The sequence below is a fragment of the Erpetoichthys calabaricus genome, chromosome 1 (genome assembly GCF_900747795.2).
Source record: "Erpetoichthys calabaricus chromosome 1, fErpCal1.3, whole genome shotgun sequence".
In the NCBI taxonomy this organism is placed as follows: domain Eukaryota; kingdom Metazoa; phylum Chordata; class Cladistia; order Polypteriformes; family Polypteridae; genus Erpetoichthys; species Erpetoichthys calabaricus.
Genome location: NC_041394.2, coordinates 304,424,136 through 304,448,762, shown reverse-complemented (window position 1 = coordinate 304,448,762; position 24,627 = coordinate 304,424,136).

Here is a 24,627-nt window from a genome sequence, read left to right as displayed (position 1 = left end):
TTTAAGTTTTGCTCTTGGAATTCTAAGCAGACACTCATTTGAAGATCTAAGGTTACAATTTGGAGTGTAAGGTGTCAGACATTCCAAAATATAAGATGGAGCGAGATTATTTAAGGCTTTATAAACCATAAGCAGTATTTTAAAGTCAATTCTGAATGACACAGGTAACCAATGTAGTGGCATCAAAACTGAAGAAATGTGCTCGGATTTTCTTTTCCTAGTTAAGATTCTAGCAGCTGCATTCTGCACTAGTTGCAATCGATTTATGTCTTTTTTGGGTAGTCCTGAGAAGAGTACGTTACAGTAATCTAGTTGATTGAAAACAAAAGCGTGAACTAATTTCTCAGCATCTTTCAATGATATAAGAGGTCTAACTTTTGCTATATTTCTTAAGTGAAAAAATGCCGTCCTAGTGATCTGATTAATATGTGATTTAAAATTCAGGTCTCAGTCAACAGTTACCCCTAAATTCTTTACCTCTGTCTTATTTCTAATAAACTCATTATATCCATTATTTCAATCACTACAATTTCAATTTTCTCTTTATTTAGTTTGAGAAAATTACTACTCATCCATTTAGCAACACAAGTAAGACATTGTGTCAGTGAATCAACAGAGTCGGGGTCATCAGGTGCTATTGATAAGTACAGTTGAGTGTCATCAGCATAGCTGTGGTCGCTCACATTATGCCCCGAGATAATCTGACCTAATGGAAGCATGTAAATCGAAAAGAGCAGCGGACCCAGGATAGAGCCTTGTGGAACACCATAGAATATCATGTATCATAGAAGTATAATTAACACAATTAACAAAGAATTTTCTACCTGCCAGGTAGGATTCAAACCAATTTAAGACACTGCCAGAGAGGCCCACCCACTGACTAAGGTGATTTCTAAGAATATTGTGATCAATGGTTTGAAATGCGACAATCAGATCTAAGAAGATGAGAACAGATAAACAGCCCCTGTCTGCATGTACCCGCAAGTCATTTACTACATTAACAAGTGCAGTTTCTGTACTGTGATTTGTTCTGAAACCCGACTGAAACTTATCAAGAATAGCATGTTTACTGAGGTGGTGATTTAGCTGCGCAATGACTGTCTTCTGTAGAATTTTACTTAAGAAAGGCAAGTTAGAGATAGGTCTACAATTTTAAAAAGCAGAGGAGTCAAGATTATTTTTCTTGAGTAGGGGTTAACTACAGTAGTCTTAAGACAGTCTGGGAAGACCCCCATATCTAATGACAAGTTTACTATGTCAAGAATACTATCAATTAGCATGCCGGATACTTCTTTGAAAAAACTTGTTGGTATTGGGTCAAGGACACAGGTGGAGGGTCTCAGCTGAGAAATTATTGTATATAAATCAGGTAAATCTATCCTGGTGAAAGAATTTAATTTGTTTATAATGGAGTATTGGGGCTTAAGAGGATCAGTGTTGGGGAGATGTACTATACTGTTTCTAATATCATTCATTTTTTGATTAAAAAATACAGCAATAGCCTCACAAGTTTGACTGGAAGTATTTTGGAGGCATTCCGTTGTGTGACCTGGGTTTAGCAGACGATCAATCATAAAGAATAAGACTCTGGGATTACTAGCATTGTTATTTATAATTCTAGAGAAATAGCAGCGCCTCTCAAGACGGACTGTATTATTGTATTCTGTTATTTTAACCTTCAGTATCTCATAGTGGATAGTTAGTTTAGTTTTTCTCCATTTATGCTCAGCTCTCCAGCATGTTCTCTTTAAATCAGACACTGATCAAGATGACTAAGAGATGACAAAGAAGTTGGCAGATGTCCTGTAAACAATCAGAATGGACACCATGGGTACATGGTATAACAATGCTAGAAGATTTTTTAACTTTTCAGGTGCGACTATGTCAGCAGCAGCTCTCACCTTAGTATTAAAATTTTACACCTTACTATTTACATTATCCCCGCTTTTGTAGTTAGCACTACAAACGGACTGGTTCCAGATGGCTCGAGAATGTTTCAGAAACCTGCACGGAGATCAAGAGATGGCAATTCATTTTCATCAAAAATTTAATTTTACAGTTTATTATTGTTTATATTTTGAATTTCATATATACAGGAGCACCAAAATCTTTTAAGTGCTTAAGGCCTCTAAACGTCTTAATCCAGCCCTGCATTCCACGCAGCACTGGCTCCTGCCTTGTACATGTGATGATTCACAAAATGCATGGATTAATAAATTAATATTGTAATGCAATCTGAACTTCTGTCACAATTGCATCAATAATATTTCCATTTATTTTGCTTATATTTTTATTTCAGGAATCTCACAATTTTCTGTATGTTTTTTATATTTGCCAGCTATTTGGTGATCGTGGGTGTTACAATACTGTGTGATGAAATGACATGAATGCAGTCTTATAAAAGATTATTTTGTGGTCTTAATGATGATCCAGACCCACAGCCATGGGTGTTACCCTCAGTTCCTGGACATCTCATGAACAGAGGATGGACCAGAGTGAATGAGAAGACTTTATAATCAAAAGAATGACAGTTTATTTAAAACAGAAGAATACCAAGTGCAAAAGTACTACATAGTGCATTCAAAAAAAATAGTTCATTAAATAATACACAATAATGTGCGTTATAAAAGAACAAATAAATAAAATTTGGTGTACAAATAAATAAACAGATTTAATAAGTAAATTAAAATTTCAAAGCGGAAAGATGAAACTATTTTTTGTTCTTCCATATTCTCTCTGTCCTCATTAGGACAATGGGAGACTTCATTGTCACATTTCGTCGCATTCCAGACCCACCACATAGACCCGAACTGCACCCCTAATGGCTTTCTCAGTTCCTTGGGCACCTTGTCTTTCTTCAGATGCTGCTGTGGTGGTCTTCTCACCCTGACACAGCCCACCGCATCCCAGATCCACTACACAGATCCAAACCACTACTGTTATTGGCTGCCATAGCTACCAGGGCATCTTGCCTTTCAATGGATACAAACCAGGTCTTGAGCCTCCTTCCTGGTACACACTCTGGTGTCCTCCCCTCACTTCACCAGCTCAATTGCTCAGGTCAAGAGATTCCAACCAACTCACATAACTTCAGCACAGTATTCAGTCCGGCTCTTTCGTAGAAGGGTCAGCCTGCTGCCCTTTCCTTCACTCACTCCGACATACCTCAACAACCAGTAATCATTCTCTCTCAAAGTAAACTCTCATAAAAGACACAATTCATGTGATTACCCTCTCCTCCTTATACCTGATTCATCCCACAGCAGGTGCCTACTGATTACCATCCCACTGCTTGACCGATAATCCTCTTTAATAAAATCACTGTGTGCGTCCAGGTGTTCGTGTGTGTGTGTGCCTTCTGGTGAAGTGCACATGCGCGGGGCATGGTGCGATGCGCGATATTACTGTAAGAGAAAATTACAGGCGTTTTACGGAAATACAAACCAGTATTACTGTGAGAGGAAATTAAAGGTACACAATACAGTGATACATATTACAGCCACATACAAACCAGTATTATTGTCAGAGAAAATTAAAGGCATATTACCGACGCGCATGCCTGTATTACCGCCAGAGAAAATGAAAGGTGTATTACGGACGTACAAGACAGTATTACTGTCAAAGAAAATTAAAGACACACAATACACGGCAGCAGTCCATGAAGAACGGTCAGCTCAGCAACTAAACATCAACAAAAGAAAGGCTGAAAGACAAAGAAAAATACAACCAACAAACAGAATGAGGTCAAGGTCCCTTGCCATTTAATATAGACTGTTCCTACTAATGTTTATGCACTACTGTTCTAGCGCCCGTTATTGTAACGGGCTTAATGACTAGTCATCTAATAAAACCTGCGCACATTTTCATGACAGTATTCACATCAGCATAATCTAAACAGTTTGCTCTAAAATAAAGCAATATCATTAAATAAATGAAGCAATTATAACACCCCCTGTACTTATCTTACCACATCTCCAAACTCTGTATAATAAATGATTTCATAAGTATATAACCCTTGAATAACTCAAGTGGTGTACTGACCTTTGCTATATCTTACAGTTATTCTGTTTTACCTATGACAGCAGGGAAAAAAGGTCTTCACCAGTCTCTTTAAAACACATCTGTGGGGACTTTTATGGAAAGTTCTAGAAAGCTGTCGCAACTTAAAATATATACAAGTTAATTTTTTTAATATACTGCACATTACACAACCAAATGTTATTCATGGCTAAATTAGGTTGTATTGTATTAAAAATCATTGATTTTGTAAGCACACTTGCAACTCTACTTAAATATATACAGTATCATAGAAACTCAAATGAATTAAATTAAACTACATACAGTACATGCAATATTCATACAATTTAAATACACTTGGAGATTTATAATGTAGTTACTGCATATAGTTTTTAAACTGACATTTTAATTTGTGTTATTGAAAAGTATAGCATAATAGAAAAAATCCATAATTTTTAGAGTTTTATAAAATGAAACACAGCAAAGAAATAAAAGTCAGGAAAATGAAATTTTAATTTTCCTGCCAAATGGTCATGAGGGACCTACTGTAGAGTTCAGCATGGTAAAGTGATTCACGGAGGCGTGTGCCTTATAAAAGAACTTCAATTACATTTTCGTCAACTATTTTGGCTTCCTTCCTAACAGTCATCCTGTAGGTCAAGCTTACTGATCTAGAAACCTGTTTATTTGGAGAATTTGAATGGTTATCAATCTTTTCGCAGAATAAAAACAGACATGGGCTGAATCATATTTAAAAGGTTGGCAGGTTTCTCAGCTTCCAGTGCCTTCTGTAAAATATAAAAGTCTTCTTTTGGGAAAAACAAAAAAAAAAATAGGAAAATAGTCCTTTTAGTCATACAGGAAGGGGTGTCAATTAAATCAGGATGCACCTTAAACATTAATACTATATTCTAGATATTTAAAAGCAGTTAATGTGTGGCTTCTAAAGTGTCCTCTGAGGTGTCAGCTTTAAGAGTTTAAACTCAATGGTTTAGATTTGTGGACATGTTTTAATGTGTACAAAACCTTTCCTCATTTCTAAAATAATATTTTCTTTAAAAATTTATTACATGCAAGTATGTTTTAAAATTATATATGGTCTGGTTGATTCATGCCTTTTTCTGGGGATATGGGGAGATTATGTTTCAGTTTAAGTAACTCGTTTTTTTAGGAGAAGATTCTTTATAAATGATTTAAGTCAGGTTAAGAAAACTGAAGTTATAAAATGAGTTCCATTTAGCTAACAGTTAACAGTGCACACATAAAGGTATGTCTACTGTTTTTTGTTAATTTTATTTGATATAGCTGTTTGTTTTATTGTTTCCCCAATTCTGGATTGCTTAGTAAGTTCCCCAGGTCATGACCATGAATAAGGGGCAATGTTGCTACATACGTACCTGCATCTGCTCCCAGCCGGTAGGGTTAGAGCTTTAACCACTCAACTGTTTAGTTCCACTCCCAAGTGATCACCCACACACATGACAACATGTTAGCATAACATGCTACTACAATAACATGAAATCTAACATGTAGGAACCACTTGTTGAATTTACACACATACCTCAGCCTCTATCATCAGATTTTTCACATTTTTGTATTATTTTATTTTATCGAACTTCATTGTCATTCAATGTAATTGCTAGTAATTACATGCAGACAGGCTCAGTTCAGTTGGTTTCCACATTAGTAATTAAGCCACCTACACCTATGATAATATACTATAGTATAAAGGAGGCTGAGGTGGTCTCTTTCTAAATTGTTTTTCCCAACATTTCTCCAGGTTTCATGTTTTGGGAAATCAAGGTGGGAGAGTTGTCAAAAAACAGTGCCTGTTAAAGCCCATTAAGATATTCCTTTTGTGATTTTGGGCTATACAAGAAATAAATTGTTGTTGGGATTGGAGAAAGAAAGGGAAAGATATAGCAAAAAAAAGAGTCCATAAGTTAAATGGAAAGAAAAAGAAAAGAAGAGCTAGGATTGTGGCAGAGCCAGTGTTGCTGAAATGAGGCAAGGGATTATGCCCCTGCTGAGTACCCAGAAAGCAGGAGTTATCAACTGCTCTAGGAGATCCCATGGGTGCTAAGGGATGGTGGTAAGAGAAGGTAGCAGGGCTTGCAGGGTCCCTTTGGATGCTGATTTGAATTGATTTCTTGTCCAGAGATTATTGATGTGGACTTTGCCAATTTTCCTGTGTGTGCATTTTTTTATTTTATTTTTTTATTTTTTACAAGCAGGCTTTGTAATGAGGAGCTGGTTCTTTGGCCCTATGCAGCAGAAATGCCCCCAAAGTCATGGCTGCCATATTTGCACACTTAACCCTGAGTGAAAAGGATGTGTGTTGAATCTCCAGTGGAAATGTGGCTCTACAGCAGCTCGGGTTACATGTGTCTGTGGCACATCTGTCCGACTCATAGAACATCGCGGGAATCAGATGACCATCTGGGCAGGCAAAGTCAGCTGCCCATTGCACCCTGCTGCTGTTGAGAAAGGAGAAAAGGAAATATGGGTGGTGCATTGCCCAGTTAAAAAGGAACTGTAAGAATTTAGTAAAGTCCCAGGCAAAAATGGGAGTACTTACCAGAGAAAGTTCAAACAAAGAGTGAGAGAGAGAGAAAGCAAGTTCAGTCAATTTAGGGCTCACACGCTGGCTAAAGCTGTAGTAAATGCGAGAGTTCTGGGAGAAACATAGAGGGTGCAGCATTGCTACGTGCTCCCTGATAAGAGGAATGAGAGTGCACAGGCAGCGACCGGGCACCCCAACCTCTACCAGTGTATAAAAGCAGCAAACGGACACTAGGGGTCATCTTTTGACCGGGTTGGGCTTCTGGGTAGCCTTCAGACCAGCAATAACAGTAAAGGTAGTGTGTCGAATGTTTGGAGGGGACTTTGCAAGTGTTTTTTTTTCTTTTTAGTATAAATAGTCTATTATTGTCTTTTTCCTAGATTATTTAAGAAAGGAAAAGACTGAAAACCATTTTATTTTTGTAAATAACAGGATTGTACAGGTGTTCTTTTTTCTTCTTTCTGATTTTGCTGGGAATAGGAAAAAGGGAGAGGGCAGCATTTTTCATCCATCCATCCATTATCTAACCCGCTATATCCTAACTACAGGGTCACGGGGGTCTGCTGGAGCCAATCCCAGCCAACACAGGGCGCAAGGCAGGAAACAAACCCCACTCAGGGTGACAGCCCACCACAGGGCACACACACACACTAAGCACACACTAGGGACAATTTAGGATCGCCAATCCACCTAATCTGCATGTTTTTGGACAATGGGAGAAAACCGGAGCACCCAGAGGAAACCCACGCAGACATGGGGAGAACCCAGGTCTCCTAACTGCGAGGCAGCAGCGCTACCACTGTGCCACCGTCTGCCCGCCTGCCTTTTATTCATATAAAGTATTTTCTCTTTAATGATGTCCCTGCTTTTGCATTATTTGCTTTCATGAGATGCTATGGTTCTAAAAAAAGACCAAAACAAGCTTGGAAAATCAATGAAGACAAGGTCAGCATCACAGCATTCTTCAGGGTCAATAAAAAATTACCTGCTGTTTAGATGTTAGAAGAAGGCTTTATGTATTATTGATCACACTTAACAGAATACTTCACATGGCTGACTATAGCTCAACACGTACTTTTTTTGTCTCCAAAAGAATTTGTTTTGACAGCTAAAACCACTGTGAAATGTTATGGAGAAATTTCAATTGATCTTTATTTTGTTAGTGTGCACCAATGGTGCATTACCAAATAATTCACAAGACTCAAATACAATATATATAATGTGTACACTGCTATAAAATCTAAGCAAGTGAAAAGCATTTATATCATGGCATTACATCTTGTTTTCCTTATTGTAAGAATTATTGACTTATCAAAAAAGTTGTATTTCTGATTCTTTAGCTTACTTTAAAAAACCTTGTCAAGTAAATCTTGCTTACCCCATTGGTAGATATTTTTTGCTAAACAAAAGCAAAACAGCTCCCATTTAAAGGTTTTTTTGTATATACACTTTTTATGCAGATTTATGTTGTACTTTAAAGATAATGGCTAAACCTGATATTTACTGTACTTTTTCAGTTAACTATCACTCAAATTAGGCATTCTGTCTGCTGTATTACACAAAAAGTGAGTTATTATGATCTTTCATCTTACACCTTATCTCTTTGATGAATGTAAGACTGTGATTTTAGGACATTTTCTATAAAAAAATGTTTCAAATTTTAAAAAATGAACCATTAAATAAAAAAAGATACAACACCTCCTCCACCCAGCAATAGCAAGTTGACAAACAGACGATTATGAGCATCTCAAATTCATAACTTCAGACACTTGAGTTTTATTATGTGTAACCACAATCGTGGTTTGAAACATCTGCTAAAAGAAGCAGAGATCAGACCCACTTACACTACAGCGCCCCAGAGCAGGCAGTACTTCAGATACTAAAACTGAAGTCAAAACTGAAACGTCACTTTTCAGAAATGTTATGATTTTATGTTAACATCTCTACTAAAAAAACCTATACCACTGCAACTGGGAGAATGTGATATTTGAAGCCTTGTTTGTCCTATTTGTTTTTCCCTGAATAATGGAAGCAGTCCTACTATATACAATTAAGGTCTATATAAATAGACATCCACAAAGGAAAACTGAAGTACCAGTGCTTGGACAACAGAGAATTAGTTGGAAATGCAGACCATTTTTGAATTTGTTTAAATCCCCAATAAAATACTGCCTGATGATAAAAATGTGTGTAAAAAGTTAACACTTTGTATTGAAAGTGCTGAAAACAATACAAGAAAACTTCCATGCAAGCCTATGAAACTCTTTTAGGGTCTTAGATTTCTAAATAACATTTTTCAACAGTCCCATGTGCAATGTGCAAGCCTTAAATTAATTGTGTGAAAATTAACTTTGACATTAAATTCAAAATATATCTACAATATAAAAACCTCATTTTGAGATTTATTTTTTTTTTTGGTTAAGCAAGCCACCTCTAATGGATTTATGTGGTCTGTTATTCCCTTTCTGATTCAAAGATATATTTGAATGTTACTCATTAATTCATAAGGGGATTTGGTAGGATTATTTTTTTTATGAAAAGCTTGAATGTACCAAATGTATTTCAAGTAACCATTGGTAACTGTAGATGTTCCATATTTCTTTTGCCCATATTTAACCTCAAACAGTGATTTTGCAGATGTACATTTAAATATAATTTATTTTAATAAGCACTGTGTGTACCCATGCCTGCAGCATCCTTAGATAGGATTAGTAGCAGGTTCCTCTGAAGTAAGTGCCAGACATCCACAACATTTGGAACTATAGTAAACACTAAACTAAACAGAAAGAATTCAGCTGTCCTTACTGCTTTTTCCCCAAAAATATCATTGCTGATCCCTTTTCCTAAGGCCAGTAGCCCAACCCATATGCGCAAGTAGATCAAAACCCTGGGCTGGTGCCATTGGATACAAAAATTCTCTGAGCACACATGTGAAATGTGCAATTAGTCTGGAAACTATTATTTAAAATTTGCTTATAAGGTCATGTCTACTTAAATAAAAATATTAACTATCAAGGACAAAGTACATTTACAGAACTCCATTGATTTATTTTCAAATCTACTTATTCAAATTCAAGCTCCTGGTTACTGCAGCTTATCCTGGTAGTGCTGAGCAGAAAGAAGGAATAAGTCCCAGAAGGTGCTAATCTATCACAGGGAACACAAATTCTCTCAGATCAACCTCAACATACATGCCTTTGAGATACAGAAGAAAAAATAGAGGACCTCAACAATAATCTAACAGACATAGGAGAACATGCAAACTTCACATATACAATGAACGGGCCAGGATTCTAGGTCTCCAAGCAGTGGAGATTGTCACTGTGCTATTGCTAAAAAACTCAAGTAACCAAATTAAATGTTTAGCCATATCCTGAACAAATAGTAGAAAATAAACCAACTACTTAAAATTTAAATTCCTATGATCTCTATTTCACCTGCTGCGGAAAATCTTCATGTCATGTTTACTTTGTATAATGCACTAACAAAACAATGTGTAATAATGGTCCTCTGCATGTAGTACAAGAAGGGCTATTTCAACAACACTATGCACATCTCCCATTGTAACAAAACCCCTGGAAATTTTACACCAAGTTGCAATATGGTGACATAAATACAAAGATAAAGGGAGCTGTGTACCATGGAGTTCCTGATCTTCAGTGGATGGCTATGATTAAAGTAGTGTGACAGATGAAGAGGGCATTAGGAGCAGAGCAACAAATGACAGCAAAGAGAGAGAAGAAAGAACAAGTGAAGAAAAAGTGAGTATAGGCTGATGACAGGAAAAGTTAGACACCAAAGCATTGATAGCATTCCACTGACACCTCAGGTCGACCAACCAAATCAGTTGTTTCTGTTTTTTCTTCTTAATTTTCATTCATTTTAAACTATCTTAAAATTTTTTATAAACCAATTATAAGGTTAATATGAAACAAACATAAATAAATGACTGACTGTAGTTTTCTGCATAACATTATTGGTAATATTTCAAACAATATGATATTAAAATAGGAAACATTTCACCAAAAGCAATGTTCTTACTAAAAAAAAAAATCAGAACCATTGAAATAAATCTTCCCATTTTCCAAAGTAACTTATTGCAAATCTTTTAATGCTTTCCTCTTATTTATTGCTGAAATGAAAAGAATTGGACAGTAAACTAAATTTCTAGTTACTCCTGTTTAATGCATCAGTACTAAGTATTCCATAAATCAATAAAATACTGTAAATCTCCCAGGGCATATAATAGTAATTTATTTGTAATAATAGTGATATATGTGTTTTTCTCTTAAGTCTCATCTAATTCTTCAAATCAAAAAGAAGTCCATGTAAAAGAAATAAATCTTGTATATTACACACTTAACGAAGTTATACTTTCAATAAACTTAAAACAGAAAGTAAGACTTCTTAACCAGGAAAATATTGCTTTTTTGCCAAGGCTTTACCTGTTCATCATAGCTATTCTTGTGGAAAAGGCGAGTCTCTGAAGTGCATCCAAACTTCAGAATTTGCTGGTAGAACATACTGTTACTTCGCTTTTGTTTTTCCTGGGGTAGCATAAGCCATCATTATCATCATCAGCTATTGTTAACTCACATATGGATTGATCTTTACCTTCTGCAATAGCTAACCAAGAGCAGAAATCTAATCCAAGCCGAGTGAAAAATATCAAACTAGGCAAGAATAATTGGCACAAAGATGATTGTCCAGCTAATTATGAAAGCCTGAAGACAATTGCCTTGCAGCTAACTATCTGAGCCCCACAGCAACAGTGGTATTTTTAAAGTTTACTAGACATACAAACATGATAAATATTTCTGCACTAAACATAAATTCATTCTGTTCTGACTGTCAAGGGCACATTTCTATGTTTTATTTCCTACAATATGTACACTTAATATTTCCTTGTCCACAGTACACACAGCTTCACCTGCCAAAAATATACAGTTGAATTAGGATTGGTGAGAAAAATATTTGCTGTGGAGAACAGTGTTAAGAACATCATAACAATCAGTCTCTCAATGGCCCACTGTAGTCAATGCATTGACAAAATCAGCCATAAGGAGTAACAGTGAGATGTGGGTCTAAGAAATCAAAATTTAGTCCCTTGACACCCGAGTTACCAATTAAGACCCAGAACTGGTGCTCAGCAATCAGCAGCATGTCTGGCAAGGCACAGAATATAGTGCAAAATGTTAGAATAAACCTAATTGCTGCACTAACAATATCATTTTGCAGCAATAAGTGGTAATAAGAAGCAACTTCATATTTTATGTATCAAAGCTTAAGAGAAAATGTCAGAACTTAATTGCATCTGGCCACTTACCAAGATTATAAAGTGAGGATATGGTCTACAGCAGATTACTGTACATCTCCTTCAGTACTGGGTAGAGACCCTAGTATGCAAATTAAATTAATAGGATTAGTGTTGCAAATTATTTGGATTTGTGAAAGACAGTCTTTTCTTCATAACTCTGTCGCTCAAGTGCAGTTCAGTAGTTCTCCTGCTTCATTTTGTGGTGAGCACCATCTTCTTCGCGGTGGTGTGCTGGGGAGGCAGCATAAAGACAAACCTGGACAAACTGGTGGGGAACTCAGGCTCTATTATAGGCACGGAGCTGGACAGTTTGACATCCGTGGCAGAGAGATGGGGGCTGAGCAGGCTCCTGTCAATCATGGAGAATCCAATGCATCCACTAAACAGTATCATCTCCAGACAGAGGAGCAGCTTCAGCGACAGACTGCTGTCACTGTCCTGCTCCACTGACAGACTAAGAAGATCGTTCCTCCCCTACACTATGCGACTCTTCAATTCCACCCGGGGGAGTAAATGTTAACATTATACAAAGTTACTGTCTCTTATACCTGCATTTTTATCACTCTTTAATTTAATTTTTTTTTTTTTTTTTTTATCAGTATGCTGCTGCTGGAGCATGTGAATTTCCCCTTGGGGATTAAAAAAGTATCTATCTATCTATCTATCTATCTATCTATCTATCTATCTATCTATCTATCTATCTATCTATCTATCTATCTATCTATCTATCTATCTATCTATCTATCTATCTATCTATCTATCAAATGGAACACTTTTATGCTCTTAACTGCGAGCTGTTTCTCTGCTAAACAGTAATCCTTTGGCAAAGAAACACAGCTGTTCTTCAGAATCTCTCTTACAGGCTTACTGCGCATAATGCTTCTCACACGAGGTTTAGAACAATTAAAAGACCGAGCCCCAACCAACCTAATGGCTCACTCTCCTGTCCTCTTTCCCTCAGACTGCACATCCTAGCCATTGTATCAACTTGATGAAGAAGACTTTGTGTTCTTTTGACCTGGAGAAGGGAGCTGGACAGCTACATTTGGCAGATGCTACCTGTGTGTTTTTCTGCTGTTGATAATCCCCTTCTGAATAAAGTCTTGTGCCAGTACCTGCCAGGTCAGCAATAAGCATTTTGTACCATGGAAATCATTTTCCAGGCTCTTGTGTATGTATAGGGGTGGGCAAAAGTAGGCTTACAGTTGTTCTTATGGAAAAAGTCAATGCACTTAGATACAATCTCATAAGTGCTCAAATTGCCATCCTTCTTTATTTACACCTTCTTGTAGTCTGCTTTCTGATTATAATAATTATTAGAAGAAGACAAATAATAAGAAAGATAATACAAATAAATAATGCAATAATTAGTAAACAAATAATAATATAAGAATAATCTCTGTGTTTCACATACTCACAACTGTAAGCCTAATTTTTACATACCCCTAGTATTCCAGTTTTTCTTCAAATTTAATCATTTGAAATGCAATGAATGACTGTGTAGTAACGCTATGTTCCAGCTGTGCTTTAAAACAGACAGAGGGTCTTTAAGTAATCAACAGAAGTTGGGACACCTGTGCAAATTGTTTACTTCAACTTGCAAAGATTAATTTACCTCAATTGCTGCAGAACATCTGTAGGCGGTAACGTATTAGTTGTTCCCTGAAGAAGGACCATTTGTAATATTCTGAAATTTCCATTTTTTCAGCTTTTGCTAACCTAAACTTTAAATTTAAACCTCGGGCAGTTTACTTCTTATTTTTTCACCATGACTTTTAGGTTATTCGTTGCATTTCAAGTGATCAAATTTTAAGAAAAACTGAGGTGTTCTAAAACTTTTTGATAGATAGATAGATAGATAGATAGATAGATAGATAGATAGATAGATAGATAGATAGATAGATAGATAGATAGATAGATAGATAGATAGATAGATAACTGATGTTAATGAAGTGAACTTTAAATTCTGCTTATGTTGATATCTGTTCTCAGAAGGCAGGCAGCAGCACATATAACAATCTGTTTTTAGGCTCTAAAGTGAGAATACAGAGAATTTTATTAATTGTTTGCAGATAATAGTGGCCATTTACCATATTTCTTCAGTTTTCTATACTGTTTCTATGACTAGTGATTTGCCATTGACAAAATGGCATTCCAATGTAATTACTGTAAGAAGGTTTTATGCTTGAACTTTTGCACATTACTCTATCATCAGTTACCTAAGGGTTCATTTGCAAGAGCAACCAGTAGCAGTTTGGCTGCTTAATGCAATGGGAAATACACAGACTTAGGAGTTGGGGATTGCCAGTACTTTTATTTCTAAATTATGAAATTAAATTGATCAAAATGAGTGACATGTTAAAGGATCATTATTTATTTAATTAGTAAGATTAGACAATTTCATCTTAATCACTTTATTAACAGAGCCAAGCTAAACACATGTCACCTCCAGTTTTGGGATTAAGCATTAAGAGTATTCTGGAGCGTCAAAACAACATTCTGTTAATATCGGTTTGGACTGGAATAAATGGCTAACACATTTTAAAATGCGTTTATGAGTGCCTTACAAGGTTTTCCTAATTCAGAGATTATTGCTGGAGCAGAGAACAGCAGCTTGGTGACAAACTTTTTCACATCTTCACATTATTCACATCTTACTGTGCAGAACCAAGACCAGAAACTACAGCATTTGCATTTCATAGCACAGACATTAATTTTGTTCAAATCTGAGCCCAGCAAGTATGTTCAGAACAGAAAAACTGCAGTGGTTCAAATCCCTATCCTTTTGTCCTCATTACAGCAAGTGCCTTTAATAATAATAAAAGTTCTAGCAATAAACCAGTTTGGCAAAGACATTCAGTTCAGTCACAGTTAGACTTCATACTAAACATTGACAGCTTATGAGATGCAGCATTTACCTGCATCTTGTTCTCTGTTCTCGCTCACAATTCACTCTTTTTTCTCTTCTCAGCAACTGACAGATACTTCCATTTAGATGCAAAATTAAAACCACCAGCCTAATATTGTGTAGGATCCCTTTGTGTAGGAGCTCTTTGAGGTGGCTCGCTATCATTGACTGCTTGCCTTTTGCTGCACTAGTTGGAAACGCATGTGCGATTGTGCAAAGTTTTTATAGGCGCTGCTGCTATTGATGATGCAATGCCAGCTTGATCTTTCAGTGACTTAGCCTTGGCTGATGTAACCTGTTCATCAATGTTGCAATATCAAGATTTTTGCATTAGCTCTTCGTTGATGACTGGCCACAATAACAGAATGATCCGATATGAGTATACTTACATTATGGTCCAATAAATTATTTTAGTGTAGACTTTAGTTAAATTTCTAGAATAAACCCAAGAGTTTTAACACTGCCCCTCTATAACTCTCTGTATACCACTGTCAGAAAGTGAGTCTTAATGAATGTGAAAAACAAACAATATCCAAAGCTTAATAGAAATGGATAGGAATGGTGTTATGTTCTTATAATGGAACAATGCCATAGTACTTCTAGAAACTTGCTTTTTATGAACCAGTGTATCACATTGTGAGCTTTCTCCAATACTCAAAATCTGCAATCATAAACAAAAAAATTGGAAAACAAAATAACTATAAAAATTTCAGCTAAGCAGGAAAACAAGGGGTGGTTCCAAAGAAGCAGAATGTTTTGCAGTCATTTAGAAACAGGCTAACACATTGGTTCCCAAACTTGATCCTGGGGACGCACTGTGTGGCTGCTGGTTTTTGTTCCACCCAACTTCCGTTTTTTCATTGGACTCTAAGCCTAATTAAGTGAATCATTATTTCCCAGTTTCTGTGTTTTTGAGTCAATGTAGAAATTACAAACTAAGTTTGGTAGATTTCTATTAAAATGTAATAAGCAGTTATATGGGGAATTTTTTTTTCTTTAAGTTGTTAACAGCATTTTCAATCTAATTTTCATTCTGCTTTTCCAGGTGTCCTGGTTAGTTAATTGATTATTTACTAATTAGCAGATCTGACACTGAAGTCATTGCTGCTTTCATCATCCTGGGTGTCTGCTTTGCTGGTCGTTAATCGTCACTATTAGGGTTAAATGAAGGGAGAAAACTACACAGGAAAAGGGGAAAATAATAGGAAAACAACAAAAGAGAGTTATTTCTATTTATTTATTTCTATCACACAGAAATATTTCTAAATGTCTTATAAATGTAAAAGCCCTACTGTTGCATTTTTCTGAATGTAGAATGAGAGAAGAATAAAAAAGACCAGCAAATTAAATGAGATCAGTTGTTATCGATTATTATCACTGATTGTAAATCTACTTGGAACAAAAACCTGCAGCCACAGCGGGTCCCCAGGATCGAGTTTGGGAATCCCTGGGTGAACAACTTCCCCAAACATATACACTTCTGAGTTGGATAACACAGTGCTGCTGCTGTCGATAACAGGCTTGCAGGTGGCAGTAAGATGAATGGAACATGGCTCACAGACACTTGATTCCTTGTTTGAAGTCAACAGCATTCCAAATTATTCTTCATTAAGATATTGGTACAGGGTGAATTATTTCTGTTGCTGAGTCAGCCAGGGTGATGTAACGTACTTTCCTGGGCAGGGTCATGGATAAATTCCATCTGTATTTCAATGTCTTGATCACACGTTTTAGCTTTAATTTTTCTGTGCTCCCTTTTTCTCCAATCCTCCTTCTGCTTTTTCTGCTCAGTCTGATATAACCCGTCCAGCATTAAAATAGCATCCTGAAATAAGAGGTGTAAACTGGTTTTCTGCAGTACCCAAAATATCACAGTACCTGAAATTGCTGTAACTCGCTGTGATACATATACGTTCAAACAATTTGTATGAAACAACAGAACATTTCTCATTATATGAAGTCAGGCCAGGTCTGAATCCTTTCCACCTTACTTTTATCCTTGATTCAGATCTTTGTGTGTTCCATCTCCAGACAAGCTTGTAATTTTTATCCTTGCTCTGGATATTCGTTCTATTGCCCTTTTCATTTTTGGACGAGCAGCTCTTCCAATAGGCATCGGTAATCACACTGCTTCCAGGTAAATATGTTGTATACATCCCCACTCTGCATTACTCAGAGTCTCTTATATTTTCAGATGGTATAGATGTTAGGCAACTATCAGATCTTTTATGTGACAAATAAAGTGTAATCTAATCTAAGTAAAACCTTGGTGTTGCCAGCTTGGCAAAGACATTCAGTTCAGTCACAGTTAGACTCTTCTAACTCACAATTCACTCTTTTTTTCTCATCTCAGCTCCTGACAGATACTGCCATTTAGATGCTATGCTGTTGTGTTTTGTGTATTGAGATATGGTTAATGGAATAAAATTATTGTTGTCATCTTTAGATGTGACCATTCACAATTTTGATTCAGAAGGAGACCATCCCTGTCAACTTTTTGCAAATGTATTAAGCCTATAACAAGTTTAGCTAAATAATAAATAAAGATAAATGATATCATTGTGAAGTTTTATGAGGGTGGCGCAGTGGTAGCGCTGCTGCCTCGCAGTTAGGAGACCCGGGTTCGCTTCCCAGGTCCTCCCTGCGTGGAGTTTGCATGTTCTCCCCGTGTCTGCATGGGTTTCCTCCCACGGTCCAAAGACATGCAGGTTAGGTGCATTGCAGATTCTGTCCTTGGTGTGTGTGTGTGTGTGCCCTGCGGTGGCCTGGGGTTTGTTTCCTGCCTTGCGCCCTGTGTTGGCTGGGATTGGCTCCAGCAGACCCCCGTGACCCTATACTTAGGATATAGTGGGTTGGATGATGGATGGATGAAATTTTATGATCAATATTATTAAAAATGTTTTGTGTCATTTCTAGAGTGTTTATGACCAAAAAAATCTGCTTTATTTCAAGTTAGTTTTAAGGTCTTTAAATTCATTTTTGCTTCTTTCCTGACATCATGTTGTTATTTTCACTGCTATTTTGTGGCTTCATTGCCACGATACAGTAACCCAGGGCAGTGGTCTTGAACTTCATAACCTGTGGTTCCTAGTGCAACAGTATACAGGCTGGTACTTCCTGGATATTTGAGACTACACATAAATCTGGGAGTTGCCAAGTAGGTTTATTTATTTAGGATTAGTGTACTAATCTTGGGCTTTGACTATTGTCAATGAATATTGGTTTCTGTTTAGGATGGCTTTCTGGCTTTTTTAAACTATGTTTCATCTCCTGATCCCATACATTCCTACCTGCCTGGTCCTTTCTAGGCAGGATAGAAATTATCAGCAGGAAGCCATACAGTGTGCAACTTCCATAGTTTGCCTAGGGAGGACCAGCATTGCAAAGTTACACAATCTGATTTCATGAAATAAAAATGAATTCAGAAATATTACTCTCTGAACTTACTTTAAAATGTAACATATTTATAATAAAAGAAATAAGGACATTTTTCAGCCCAATGGAATAATGTTCCCTCTGTTATGATTTCAAGAAGAGTGCCCAAAGGCAGACTTAAAGCACAACGATCAGAGATGAAAGTGGCTAAGAAAGTAAGATAGTCAAAGAAACAAAGTGAGTGAGAACGAATTGATTAAACAAGACATGCTGGCCAAGTTCAAGATGAAAAGACCAATACCAAAAGCTCACTGCGGTACCTTATTTACTTGCCCCTAGCTCTGGAAAAGGTCTGTTTTTAAGTGAATCACATACATTTATATACATGGTATCATGATGCAGTCTTTTAAAGTGACTATAATGTAAGATGACATCATGTATCATGACACTGGCGATCATAATTTAACAACAGGCATCATTCATGTAAACAAAATGGCAGCACCATTGGACAACAAAGGTCCCAAGATGGTGCAGAGCATTTTTCCTGAATCCATTTTTTCCATTAAAAAGAAACATGCAGTAAAGCCTATACTGGCAGTGTGAGACAGAAGGTACAACTGAATCCTCATGACCCAATTTAGATTACCACCAAACCTATTATGCTCTTCTGGGGATGTAATCCTGGACTCAAGCTTCACATCGACAGTGACTAAACCAAATTAACTATGATTCAGCAGTGCTACATATTACTATATCTGAGAGATATTTCATAATCTATTATTATACATATTCTACATAGAATATGGAAGGAAAAGCAGCAGTATGTGGTTGTATTTTGTAAATGTGAAATCTACAGAAGTGCTTTGCAGATTTATAATAATCTTGGTACAGTATCTCTTTTTATAACCTCCCTTTCCTTACTGATTGTAAAGTATTTCTCTATGCAGTGTAGACAAATTTCATTAAAACCATGAATGTATAAGCAGCAGCAATTTTAACTCACTAGTAATAGAAGGAAAGACCATAATGAACAGTTGTAATGCACAGGTATTATTTGTCCCTTTGTCAGCAACTCTGATGAGGTTTGAAAAGCATACAGAATTTAGCCAAGCTAATTTAAATAATGATTCAAGGTTGACAAGATGACAGCTGCAGAAAAAGGAACCCACAAAAAGAAACAAAATAAAAAGGCAAGCAAAAAGAATATATCTAGATTATTATTAAATGATTATCTTAATTATTATGTGTGGAAGAAGTTTTCAGAAACAAGCAGCTGATTTTATATTAAATGTTTTACTTTACCTGTCTTTTCTATCTGTTTATATGTAAAACAATACATGAAGACCAAAATTATTCTCAGTATGTTTTTGCTCGATTATAAAAATTGTAAGCCTCCATTTTCAATTCTTTCTAACATTTAGATTTGGATGCTTGAAACATGTTTCGACAATAATGAAAAATCTATTTTAAGTTACTATACTATTTTACTGCCAACAAGGAAATGTATATGACAGAGTGGAGTCCCACCCTGGGTGTAGTTCTACTATGAGCCCACTTCTTGATTACCACAACCCTGTACAGGATAAAGCGGTTTTGAAAGCTAGTAGCAATGGAAAATGTTAACATTTAACTTCCAGAAAAAAAGCAGGTTAAAGAGTCATAATAATACAATGGATCAAAAAAGTACCATTAGAAAAAAAAAATTAGCTTAATATAATGTTCATTATCTGTGATTTCTCAGAAAACATAGCAAAATGATATTTCTAATGAAATCTTTCAGCTTTAACCAAATAAATTGTTCATGACTCTTCTGGAAAATGGTAGTTATTGTATTTTCAATCTATATTCATCTGCTTGAATGCCATTTTCTAGCAAGAGCTGATTAGGCTAAATTTAAAATGGTTCTCAGGAACCAAGGAAATAAATATTGTGAATATGTTAGATTGAATTAACATAACTATTATAAACCACTAGAGTTGCACAAGTTAAACAAACACTATGCACTTCTTAAGTAGCTGCGGCAGAAGTGTACTTGCTTTGTTGGTGCATGAAAATCATTCCTCATATTAGGACAGACAACCAGTTAATTGATTGGGACTGACCTGGACCAAGGTGGATATATCATACAAACAAGGATGAATGGCAGATATTATATCAAAAACAATTGAAAGTTTATTCAAAACAGTCACTTAAAAACAAGGTACAGAAGGCAATGATCCAAAAATATACAGTGAAAAAATAAAGAAAAAAAATTAGGCAAAAATCAGAGATGTTCAAAAATATCAAAAAAATCTCAGTGCATATCTACAAAAAAGGGCAACAAGATCAAAACACAAGGCCCAGTATTTAAAGTCTGGGCTAATTTCCATCCAAAAAAAAAGGAAAAATAACAAAACTAAAATGGCTCTGGGGCAATCCCTTAAACTAAAGAAACTCTAGGCTCATTGAATAAAAGGCCAGAGCTTCCATTGGCTAATAGGAGTACCTGGGTATTCCTATGCAGAAGGCAAATGCTGTGCCTCTCAACCTCCCTCCACTGGAGTGTATATGTGCTCTCCTCTGATATCATTGAGTCAGCCCATGACTTGTGAGCCCCACTCATCCTTATAAAAGAACTTGCCATTTCAGGACACTACAGGCTCTAATCAGATCCAACTATAACTTCAAATCAGGAGGAATCGGGATGACTAATCATAAAACCACTGTACTCACAGATCTGTGAACACACATGAAGGATAACTCCATCTTGCCCACCACTTCACCATCACTGATGGTTAAGTCTCCACTCAGTCTGCCCCCGCGTTTAGCCCTGGCGCTGCTTTCAATACATTGACATACCTTCCTCACGCTCTAAAGGCAACCAACGGAGCAATAGAGAAAATCCTCAAGGAGTTGTTGGAGGTAAGTACTATTCACTACTTCTCCTCTGTAACTATTATGCCTGCACTTTAGCAATGCAACACTTGGTGCTGTGTATCGATGACTGGTAGTGGTGCCCCTTCTGGACATTCGTTGCTCAACTCAGTTGTGAGGCTCACAGCCTCACAATTCTAAAGTATTTTTTATTCTGAAAATCCTCTGATTATGGAATTCACTCTACTTTACTGTTCTCCAACCTTTTTTCCCCTGAGAGCTACTTTTACAAAATGAAACTGGCTGAGAGCTACTCATGTTTTCTATCGTTTATTCTAATAGCTTATTTCAACCCAAACAAACTGAATAAGCATGTTTTGCCTGAATATTTACAAAATGTTGGTGTCCACAGCTCACATTTTGCATTAAAACATCACAAAAAATATTTAGTTCACCTGCAAGTGCATTTTGTATGTCTGTATGCATTTTCTAGTGTATCTCATACTACTGAATTAAAACATGAATGCTGTCAAAACAAAACAATGCAATTACAAATACACAGATATTACTTACTCATTTGTCATTTTGTTCCATGTCACTGTTTCACTTCACAAGAGTATTCACATGTCCAGTTGCATGTGTGATGTGTTTTTTAGTTAGTCAGATGACTGGCACTGCATGGAGTCAACAAGAGAGGTGTCTGGTGGAGTGGAGCCACTTAGGTTCACTCTTATGGAGTCATTTAAATGTTCGTCTGTCAATCTTGTTCTGAACTTTGACTCATGTCAGAAAAGGAAGACTCACAGAGGTATGTAGACCCAAACAAAGCAGACATTTTCAGAGCTGCTTAGTGAAGATTCTTATAGTTATCTGGCTCTACTAAGCTCCAGAAATGCTGAGAATGCTGTTGAGACTTTAACTGCACATTATTTTGAAGGTTCACTAATATATAATATATAAAATCCAATGTCTGTCTGTCTGTATGTCTTTCACGAGAGAACTACTTAAAGGATCAGGTTTTTTTCTATAATTTGTATGAACATTCCGGATAATTTTGCAACTTCTCTCATTTCGCTATGTATCATAGTTCGCTTGTGGTACCGATTTATTTGCACGAATCTGAGAAACACGCAGCGAGCCGAGGGGAGGGGCCTTCCTCACTCACTCACCAGCTTCGGGGCGTGTTCCTTAACTCAGCTTAGCTAGCGAATGAAAGAACAATTGAATTCAACTTTGTTTGATATTTAAAATAAAGTGTTACTTAGGTCTTGATGAGTTTGTGTCCGGATATTCTCTTAAGTGTATTCCACACTGAAAAGATAGATTTCAATTCAGATTGTGGATCGTGATTTTGTGTTAAAAGGATCAAGTTTTCAAATTTATGTAGGATTCATTAATCCTTTGGCGAGCTACTTGGAAAGGGGTTACGAGCTACTGGTAGCTCACGAGCAACATATTGGAGACCCCTGCTCTACTTAATAATAGCTGTTACTGAGATCACATTTGCTCTTTGTGTGTGTCACCCATCCTCTCCCATTAAATACTGAAGAAAACATCATAGTAAAATGAAAGGCATGAATGGGACTTAAATGTAAACAAAACTTTAGGTACATTTTGCAGAGGACATGGACATCACAGAGGAAATCTACTTGAGTTGCACATTTTTAAAATTCAATTCAGTCTATTCTAGTATCACATTGTCCACAAGTACAGGCTCAGAACACTGACATATTTACAAATATCTTTCAAACTCAGTAAAGTGTAATCGTTGCAAAATGTTTGTACACAAAGATATCAAGGCAAGTAATAAAACATATGGTTAATATGAACAAAGTCATCTTAATGTAAATTCCTTTTATTTATAATACAGAAAAATGGCAAACCCACAGATTTTGATGACCTCTGTCTGCCCGGGGATTTGTTCCTGCCTTGTGGCCTGTGCTGGCCGGGATTGGCTCCGGCAGACCCCCGTGACCCTGTGTTAGGATATAGCGGTTTGGATAATGACTGACTGACTGATTGACCTCTGTGGGAGAGTGTGGAGTGTGCACCCATTCAATAGACTGGGGAAAGTGTCCCCCTCCTGTTTATTTTCATTATTCGTGGACAATTATTATCATAATAGTTTTGACAATTGCCCCTTTAGTGTCCAAATTGCATGCGCCTTCAGAAACACAAATGGTTCTCCTTTGTGTACATACCGTGGACATTATTATCATAACTCTATAACCCGGGTTTCCTCTTGGTGCCTCGAGGGTGCATCCATTTATATTCATAAATGGCTCCCTTCAAATGACGGAACCCTTGGTGGTTGCCTGTGTTGCCTAATGGTTTGACTGGCTCTGCATGGTGCAACATTCAGAACTTTCTGGGATTGGGTTAGGTGAATTGGGGATGCTAAATTGCTAAATGGGTGTGTGTTTGTGTGGGTGATGAGTGAACTCCACAGATTTCGCTTCATTTTGAGTTTGTTGAAATTGAAGAAATGTTTGGAAACTTCACCAAACTCAGCAAAATGCATTGAAATCAATGGGGATGAAAGAACTGAACTAGTTTTGATGGTGCAATGGTCTTTAGGTGTCCCTGTTGGATAAGGAAATGTCAGAAAAATAGGCTGGGCCAATTATTGTGGCCAAAAATGGAGCTGTGAGACAGCAATGCTAACTACTGCACCACTGTGTCAAAAAGCCATCCATCCATTCATTATCCAACCCGCTATATCCTAACTACAGGGTCATGGGGGTCTGTATCAAAAATCAATAGAATTAAATATAAAAACAGAAAACTTTCTTGCCCTCCAACAGATCTGATAGCCGGTGCTCACCTCTCTTGAACTAAAAAGTATAGATTGTTTTATTTCCCTGAGACGTTTGCTAATTCACTGCCACTGCTTCTAAAAACACTAAAACACATGGATTCTGCACTCCTTCCTGTTTATATCAACTGCTCTGAGCACTGGGTAATATTATTTAAGAGGTAGGCTCATGTATTACATACAGCTCACATACAAGTCCATACAAAAAGAAAGTTTCTTTAAGACACAAATACAACATACTGTACATTTCCAGTTTCCTTCTGCATACACATTTTTTGTTCATATGTATTTGCAAATTTTCTGATAGGATCAAGTAATTGGATCAACTTTATATCATGTTTGCTGTAGCATCCATTGGCTGCTACATCTTTGTGATGTCATGTTGGCCTTGCAAAACATCATAGGGTGCTGGGAAAAAAAGTTAATCTAAGCTGTCACACAGTGAATTACCATGAAAATATTTAATATTTGCCAAACAAAGTCTTCAGTAAACACAACACATTCTCTGTGAAAAATGCTTTGCCGAATTTTGGCAGTTAAAATTAGTATTAACCCTGAGGTGGACTGGCATCCTATCCAGAGATTGATTCTGTCTTGTGCCCAGTGCTTGCTAGGTTAGGTTTCAGCTTCCCCATGATCCTGCTCTGGATAAGCGGGTTTAAAAAATTAATTTTGTCACAGAAGTAATGTTAATACAGGTGGCATATTCAACTATAAGCAGTAAGCATGTGTGTGAGACTCTGTAGCAGTTCCAATAGCTCAGACTGATTATGGAGGAT